Raw genomic sequence first — 9078 nt, forward strand, 5'->3', positions numbered from 1 at the left:
TCAGCAGAGGCCCAGAGACCTGTGTGGCTGAGCTGGCCCTGCTAGGGCACCCAGTGAAGAGTGGAAAGGGTTGTTATTGTTGTTGTTCAGTCACCAAATCGTGTCCGACTCTTCATGACCCCATGGATTGCAGCACACCAGGCTTCCCTGTCCCTCACCATCTCCCAGAGTTTGTCCAAGTTCATGCTCACTGAGTCAGTGATGCCATCCCACCATCTCATCCTCTGTCATCCTCTTCTCCTCCTGCCTTCAGTCTTTCCCAGCATCGGGGTCTTTTCCAGTGAGTCAGGGCTGTTTGCATCATGTGGCCAAAGTATTTATTTATTTATTCTATTCAGCTTCAGCATCAGCCCTTCCAAAGAGTATTCAGAGTTGATTTCATTTAAGATTGACCAGTTTGATCCTCTTGCTTTCTGAGGGACTCCCAAGAGTCTTCTCCAGCACCACAGTTTGAAAGCCTCAATCCTTCTGTGCTTTGCTTTTTTTACTCTCCAGCTCTCACATCCATATATGACTAATGGAAAGACCATAGCCTGGACTATATGACTACTGTCATCAACATGATGTCTTTGCTTTTTAACACACTGTCTAGGTTTGTCATAGCTTTCCTGCCAAGAAGCAATTGTCTTATAATTCCATGGCTGCAGTCACCATCTGCAGTGATTTTAGAGCTCAAGAAGAGGAAATCTGTCACTACTTCCACCTTTTCCCCTTCTATTTGCCGTGAAGTGATGGGACCAGATACCATAATGTTAGTTTTATAGTGGAAGGGGTAGGGAGAAGCCCTTGTCCACTCATTCCCTCTTTTCCCCTTGGAGGGTGGGATGCAGGGCACTAGTGGGACTGCCTGCAGGGTCACTGCCCAGTGCCAGGTGGGGGAGGTTAGCAGAGGAGCATCAGACCTGAAAGATGTGTGAACAGGAGATGCCAACTAAATGCAGGTGGAATACCAGGGGTATGGGAGCTGTGGACCACTCCCGGGGGCAGCGTCTTTTGAGATGACGAGGCTTAACAGAGAAGTCAGGCTGGATCATCCCAAGGAGAAGGTACAGGGCCTGCAAAGGCACCAGGGCATGACCGGGGAGCTTATATTCCTGATCACAAGGAGGCCTAGGTAAGGTCATTCTGTGGAGCAGGGTAGAACAGTTGACTTGGGGATAGTGGCTGGCCACAGGGTCTGGCCTGGGATGGGTCTGATGGGGTTCTGCCCTAGGCTGACTGGGGTTTGGGGACTCTTTCAGTCAGGGTCCTGCGTACCAGAAGTAGGTGAAAGAGCAAGTAAAATGAAAACACTCCATTATCTGATGGTCTGCCTTTGGAGCACTTCAGCACCTGGAATCCTACTCTGTCCTGAAACTTTCTACACCATTGACTCCCTCACAGGAAAGTACCTCTGAAACTCACTCATGGCCTTTCAGCCCTCATTTCAGAAATAGTTCTAACCTTTCTATTTTCTTAGCCATTAGACAACTAAAAGTTGCAGATGCAAAGAGGCAAATGTCAGCAGATTGAAGACAGGAAGTTGTGAGGAGTGATGTTGATGACAAGGATGAGGCAGGACAGGATAAAAATCAAGAACTCTGGAGGTGTAGAACCCTGGGGGTACAGAGAGAGGCGTGGCAAAGAATGGAGCTGCTGTTGGGTGAGAGTGAGCAAGAAGCGGGTGAGGGCTATCTTTACCAGGTCCACGCGTCCCGCCTGGCACCTTTTCCACTGCTGGCTGCAGGGCCCGGCAACACACCTCGTCCAGGGCACCATGGCCCTGCCAGGGATGTCTGTGGTTTCTCATTGCTTCAGCCTAGATCCCAGCCCCTTTGTGACTCCCAGAATGCCTGAGATGACCCCTGTGTCTGCTCCACCCCCAGATCTGAGTCATCCAGTGAGTAGGCAGTGGACACAGAGGGGCAAAGGCAGGCTCTTCCTGTCCCAGACAGTGCTGGAGTGGAAGGACGCCCTTCACTGTCCACAGAGGGGAGACGTCAGGGTGTCCACAGGGTGCTGGAAACACACAAGGGCTTTGTACCTTCTGCAGTGCTCACTACAACGCTGAATGGCTTAGAGTGGGCCTAGACATTACCCTGGTGGCTCAGCGGTAAAGAATCTGCCTGCCGATCCAGGAAACCTAGCTTCAATCCCTGGGTGGGGAAGAGCCCCTGGAGAATGAAATGGCAACCCACTCCAGTATTCTTGCCTAAAGAAGCCCATGGACAGAGGAGCCTGGCAGGCTACAGTCCATGGGGTCACAAAGTGCTGAACACAACTAGGCGACTAAACAACAAAATATCACCCATACTCCACAGAAGAGGAGACAAGCCCAGAAGGGGCATGGGGGCAGCTGAGGGGACGAGGCATAGAGCAGAGCTAAGGCTGTGGGCTCCCAACTGCCCCCTTGCCCATGCACTGCTACGTGAGGTGGCAAGGATGGGCAGCTGGGGTGGGGGTGGCTTTCAGGTGAGCTGTTCTTGAATGCTGGTTTTATCCCCTTGTGTCCCTGCTTGCTAAGGTCTCTAGAGCTACTGGCCTGGCCAACAGGGTCCTATCCCCTTCCCCCTTGCCTCAGCCCAAATCAGGGTCTGGCTCTTGCCCGAAAAGGGGCTACCAGCTACCTCTGACCCCTGAGAGTTTTCTGCTTCAATTTTTTTTTTGTTTTTAGCCACATTATATGGCACATGGTATCTTAGTTCCCAACCAGGGATCGAACACAGCCCTTGCATTGGAAGCATGAATCTTAACCAGTGGACCTCCAGGGAAGTCCCAGTCAGCTTCAATCTCATTCTCACATTTCCCTATCAAGGGAGTGAGTGATGCCTGCTTAGAACAGGATCAGTGGAGGGCATGTCATCAGGCCCCTCTGACTTGGGTCAGAGAGCCAGCCTAACAGATGCTAAATATCCTCTGGTGACTGCAGTCACCCCTGGGCGGTTCTGGGCTGGTGAAAGGGACACGCCTACTGGCACTGGTCAGGGAGGAAGAGGGGAACTGACTGGTGGGCACACAGGAACCCACACGACATACACACAGTAACTGATAGTAAGCCTTTACCAACCCAGTCCTTTGCCAGCACACATGCTCTCTGGGCACCAACTGGGCTGGACTCCATCTGGGCCCTGAGGACACAGCAGGGAATAAGATGGACACACTCCCCATCCTCGTGGGCTTCATGGGCTGGTGGGCGAGAGACAACAGACAAGGGCACAAGCGGACACTCAGGCCGAGCTCTGAGAGTGAAGTGAAAGCAGAGCAGGGGGCAGGGAAGAGAGTGCTCTGGGGGCGGGGGGACACCGCTGCAGATGAGGGGGTCGAGGAGGGTTCTGGAGCCAGGTGGCCCTGAGCCTGGACACTGTCGAGAAAGGACATCCCAGGTGGAAGGAGCTCCAGGGCAGTGGCCCTGAGGCAGGAACAAACGTGGCGAGACCAGAAGATGGCTGGCTTTCCTGGAGGGCTGAGGAGACAGAGGGCAGGTGGAGAGGGCACAGGGGGACCCACGGATGGTGTTCTGGTGGTGGAGCACCCCTTCAGAGTTCAGCAGGGAAATGCTACGATCCGATGCTCATTTCTAAGCAGTGAACCTGTCAGCTGGGTGGGGATGACCCCATGAGGGCCTGGGGGCCAGAGGCCAGAAAGGAGGTTGAGAGGTGTGGGATATGGCTGAGTGGGGTGTGATGGAGACCAGGGGAGGGGAGGTGATCCTGGGTGGGAGTTCATGCCCATTAAGTTCTCCCTGCAGCCCTGCACACCAATAGAGGCTGTCCCCATTACAGGAAAAGAGGTATGGCTCAGAGAGAGGTTGTGGCTTTCTCAGGGTCACACAGCTTGTGAGGGACAGAGGCAGGGTTCAAACCCTGAATCAAGACCTTGTTTGTGTACCTGCGGCTCTGCGCTGCGTCCCAGGGGCTGGCATGCCAAAGCCTTGGCACTCACAAGGTGCTGGGGACAGGCACAAGGGCGGGGCGATTCAGGAGGGCATTATGGAGGAGGGGGGCTGGGGATTGCACCCTGGAGGATTCCGTCAGACCAGGGGAGGTGGGCTCACAGACTGATCTTATCTGGTGTCCCTCCTTGGACTTACAATACTCTGATGGAACAACTCTGGGACAGAGATGCCATAGGCCACTCAGGTTTCTCTTGTCAATCAATGAGAAGTCTTCCTGGGAGACTTCGCCCACGATCACCGAGTGTCATTAACACCCTTGCAATCATTATCAGGCCCCCTGCCCCTGGGTTCAGCTTCTGACCTGCAAACTGAGCAAATCTTGCTGGATGATCAAGGCTGAACATGGATCTAAATAGGGCTGGGGACATGGGCCAGGCTGGTTCCACTCTCAGATGGGAAACTCGCACCCCTCACAGATGTACGGTGAAGCAGAGGGGCCGAGAGCCTCAGGTAAGTCCTGATCAAGGAGGCCGGAGGGTTGTGAAACCTCACAAAGGCCCTCTTCCTTGAAATGTGGAACCTGCGCAGGCCTGGGCGGCTCTTTCACACCAACCTGTCAGACCAGTTTTAATATAAAGCAAGTGGGAGCTTTGCCAGAAGTTCAACAGTCTCTCCTGGGGAAGGTGTCCTTCCCCAACCCCGACTGCAGGGTGGGGGGGGCCCCTCCCAAGCTGAGGCAGGCTGGGGCTCTCACATATGAGACCTGAGACGGAGGAGGGTCCCCAGAGGTTTACTCCTGTCTCCTGTGTCCCCTACACCCTGGTTTTACCCAAACCTCCCCTGCAGTCTGGATTACGTGCTGTACACTTGATCTGGGGGGCATGTCCCTCAACCTCACTGAACCTCAGAAGATTCCTCAGCTTTGAAGTGGGAAGAGGGATAGCACATCTCTCAGAGGGAACATAGGGTTACCCAGGAGGATTTATGAGGCAATACTGAGGAGAGGCTGAGAGGGTTCACCGTGGCAGCTGCTGCAGCTGTCACTGTAACTATTCCTTGTCCCTTATTTTAATCCCATTTGAGAGGTGGGCTGGGCAGGTGCTGCTGTCCCCTGCAGTCCCCAGGGGAGCTGCAGGAGAGCTGGCTGGAACCCCCTGGAAATATAAGCAGCCCCTTACTGCCCCCCACCCCCAGCTTTGGTGCCGCGCTGCCAGCCCAGGCCTCCACCTTCAGGCGTCACCTGCCAACCAAGGCCTTGGGTTCCCATCATGGTGAACAGACCCATGGTGTCTGCATGGCTTGGGGTAGAGGCCAGACCAGCCCAACTTTCTAGCAACTTCAGTAGAAACTAGGCCATCTGCTACCCGTGGCCTCACCTGGGGGAGGCAGGGTGTGTGGGTTTCCCTTAGGCCTGTTACTCACTCAGCCCTCAGCGGTATGTGCCCTCAAAGGTGAGTCACAGGTCAGGGAGGTGAGCTGCGTCGGTCCCCTTTCAAAGCCGTAAGCCAGATATCCAGAGAGGCAGGGTGACTTGTCCACGGTCACCAGAGAAGTGGCCACACAGGATTGGAACCCAGGGCTTTGAATCCCAGGCCAGGGCTTGACCCCTCACCCTAGAACTCTTGAACAGGAGTTCTGTCCTTGTCAGGACTCCTGTCCAGACCTGGACTCATCCTGGACAAACTGTCCAGACTGTCCCCTAGACACACCTCTGCAACTCCCGCATGCACCCCCCGACCTGCTGGTCATGTCCCTCTACCCTGGCCCTGGTCCTTCTCAGGCTGCTCTCCTGTGGCTCCCCACGGCTGCCTTGCCCGCATCCGGCCTCACCATGGGTCACTGACCTGATGGCCTCCTTACTGGCCCCCTCAGCCCTGCCACCACCTCCAGAGTGAGGGGCTTGCAAGCCCGATAGTGGCCCGCCTTCCTCACTTAGTGATATTCACAGGCTCCCTTAGATCTTGCCTGTGCCTCACCCCAGAGTCCAAGATGTAGCTTCCCAAGCCACCAGCCCATTCCATTCTACTTCTCTCCAAACAGCCCTCCCCATGATATCATTCATCCCGGAATGTCCCTCTTCCTCATTCTGCCAGGGAAAACTCTTATTCACCCTTCCAAGTCCAACTCAAATACTCCTTTTCTGAGAAGTCTTCCTCAGCTTCTCTAGCACTGATTCATGCCTGTGTTGGGTACCCACCGCATCCTAGGGAATCCCCCTGGGGGCTGAGTTTTCCCAGGTCTCTCCAGCCTGGGGAGAAGAAAACATAATTTCCACAACTAATTCAAAACAACCATTCTTTGGCTAAATTTCTCTCTCTCTCTCTCACACACACACACACCACGCTTCCCATGAAAGTCTCCTGGGGTTGTCTTTGAAGAGGCAAATTAGCCAAGTGGAAAGAACTCAGGCAGAGTTCAAATTTTGGCCCCTCCAAAATCACCCTAAGGATCTCAGGCAAGTGGTTTATCTCTTGGAGCCTCAGTTTCCCCATCTGTCTGACAGAGATGTAGAACCCTGCCACAGGGTGGTTGGAGCGGGGCTATGCCTGGCTGTGGGGGGATACGGGGTGAGTGGTAGCTGATGCTCATCTATGAGCAGGAGGGGACGTGAGAGGCCCAAAGCTGGAGGAGCCTTTTGGTATGGCCAAAGCTTTCTGCTCAATGGAAGGACAGCTGCTTCCATGACTCAAGCCTGGTTGAAGCCGGCAGGGCCCAGAGTGCAAGAAGTGGCCTCTGAGGACTGAGGGACTTGGGATGGCCACAACTCCTCCAGGCAGTCCTCTAGGACTGTTTCACTGCACAGTCCTCATTAGGGTGACCCACACTCTGACGGTGTGGCTGGAAGGGGAGTACCACCCAGCAAATGCTCCCCAGGCAGACTCCCCACACCCAGCACCCATGAGCCAGCCTGGGATTTCCTGTCCCCAGAGCCGGGCGCCTCCTCCAGCAGAGGTGAAGATTTCACTCAGTTTGGGTTGGGGCAGAGCTTTGTTTGAAAAGTGTTTCTTCTCTGTCCGCCTTCCCCCAAGAAGCACTTCTCCCCTTCCCACTCCCACCAGCCCTACTTCTGAGCAACATCAGTGTGTGTGTGTGTGTGTGTGTGTGTGTGTGTTGACTTTTCCACTTGGCCAACATTCCTTTATTTTTCTCAGCTCCTTCGGGTAGATGGTCGTGGTAGGAGGAGCTGTAGGACAGCAGGTTCCTTTTCTCCAAAGTTCCAGAGACATGGAGCCCAAGGAGACACTAGAAAACGAAGGCTTATCCAGAAGGAGATGGGTTCCCAGGGCAGGCAGAGGAGTGTGGGGAAGAGACAAGAAGAGCTCTAACCCCAGTGTGAGTGCCTGCCAGGGCATGCCTCCAGGCATCCTTGCCGGATGAGCACTGTCAGCCCAGCATCTAGTGGGCAGGCTGAGCCTAGGTAGGCAAAGCTGGGTGACCCTGAGCACAGTGCTTTTTCTCTCTGAGCCAAACATGCCTCAAGTAGACCAAAGTCCTGGGTTTGCCGTCTATGTGATCAGCACTCACTGTCTCTACCCCAGAGGTGCCCAGATTGGGTCTCTGTAGCCCTTTTACTCTTCAGAGCCAGCAGGCGCCAATGGGAGGGGGTGTGGGCTTTAGGGCAGCAGCACCTGCTCTTGGCACCTTGACAGTCACCCCCTTTCTCCTCTTGGGGTCAGTGAATGCACTGGGGCAAGCTAGGCTCCAGAAGGATCCCTGGGTGTCCTCACAGAGGGCAGAGAAGGCGGGGCATGGGTACCCCCCACCCCCACCCTGGGTGAGGTGTTTTTGCTAGAATTGCAGCAGCTGCGGCTAGAGGCCTCTTCCCAGGAAGAAAGAGCAGAGCGCCTCTTCCAAGAACTCGGAGGAGGCCTGCAGGCAGGGGAGGGGGAGCGGGGGAGTTAATTTTAAACCAAACAGCCTTCAACGCTTCTCAGGAACTGGTTGCTCAACGTGATCTGGCAGGTCCCAGGCGGGTGGGCAGGCCTGTCGCCAGCTCAGAGGTGGCGGGGGTGGAGGACACGCCTCAGAGGGGGAGGCCCAGTGACCTTGAGGGAAGGTGGATCCTGTCCTGGCCCACGAATCGGGGGCTGTCACCCCCAACCCCCACCCACCTTGCTGAGGGTGCGGGATGGGGTGACTTCCTCCATCATAATCCAGCAAGGTAAAATTATAACATGATTAATAACACAGGTGTCCTGTCCTTCCCCCTGGCCCATCCCCCCTTCACTGCTCAGAACCTGACACTCCTGTGCCCTGGCCCGTACCTCTGGAGGTTATCTGATTGAAGGCCTGCTCTGAGGCCAGAGGAAGGCTTGTGCCTTGCGCTTATGAGATGGAACCCTGGGATGGGGGGGGGGGGGGGGCGGGGACTGAGGGTGGAGTGTAGCAACCACAGCCGAAGTTCAAGGCCCCATGGGTGAGCCTCTTGTGTGTGCAGGGAGGCTGTGAGCTGAACTCCCTGGGCTTAGCCCGCCCCCACAGCTGACTGGAGTCAAAGTGCCTTCACACACATTGACCTCCTTCCCCCGATGCTAGGGTGGCCACCCTCTCTGGGCTGACAGCCGAGGCCCACCTCCCAGTGTCTGGATCCTACAGAGGCCCCACCCAGGGCACCCCTCCTTCATTCCCTCCGCCAGCTGCCCATTGAGACCCCAGTAGCCTGGGTGGGGCGAGGCCTATGTTCTAGGAAAGGATCCTGAGCAAGTGCTGCCAGGAGCCGCAGTTCTTGGAATCGGCACTGAAGAGCAATGGGACGATTCCAGGAACCCGCTGGCCACTCCAGGGAGAGAGGCTTAGAGGAGGGGCAGTGACCCAGGTGAGGGGGAGGAGGCACCGCGGCCACAGCTGGGAATCCACGCCTCCAGGAAACCCTCCCTGACTGCAGGTGCCTCCGTAGACTCCTCTGTCTCAGCACTGAGTCTGCCAGGGCAGGTCCAGGTCTGGTACAACATCTTACGGTACCCAGCACCCAGCCTAGGACAGGCAGAGTGGGCAATGGGAAGCAATATGGGGGAGGGGCGGCGTGCAGGGGAGGGGCGCAGGTCAAAGGAGGACGTTGGGCGATGCTCGGTGGCAGTACTGGCCAGGCTGGTGAGCAGCCGGGTCGTGATGGGCTGAGGGGGAGGAGGGAGATCAAGATGGGACCCCAGCGCGCGCCCTGAGCACTGAGTCCCTCACTGACGAGCAGGCAACCTCCGGCCAGG

This window comes from Bos javanicus, chromosome 22 (genome assembly GCF_032452875.1).
Source record: "Bos javanicus breed banteng chromosome 22, ARS-OSU_banteng_1.0, whole genome shotgun sequence".
NCBI lineage: Eukaryota > Metazoa > Chordata > Mammalia > Artiodactyla > Bovidae > Bos > Bos javanicus.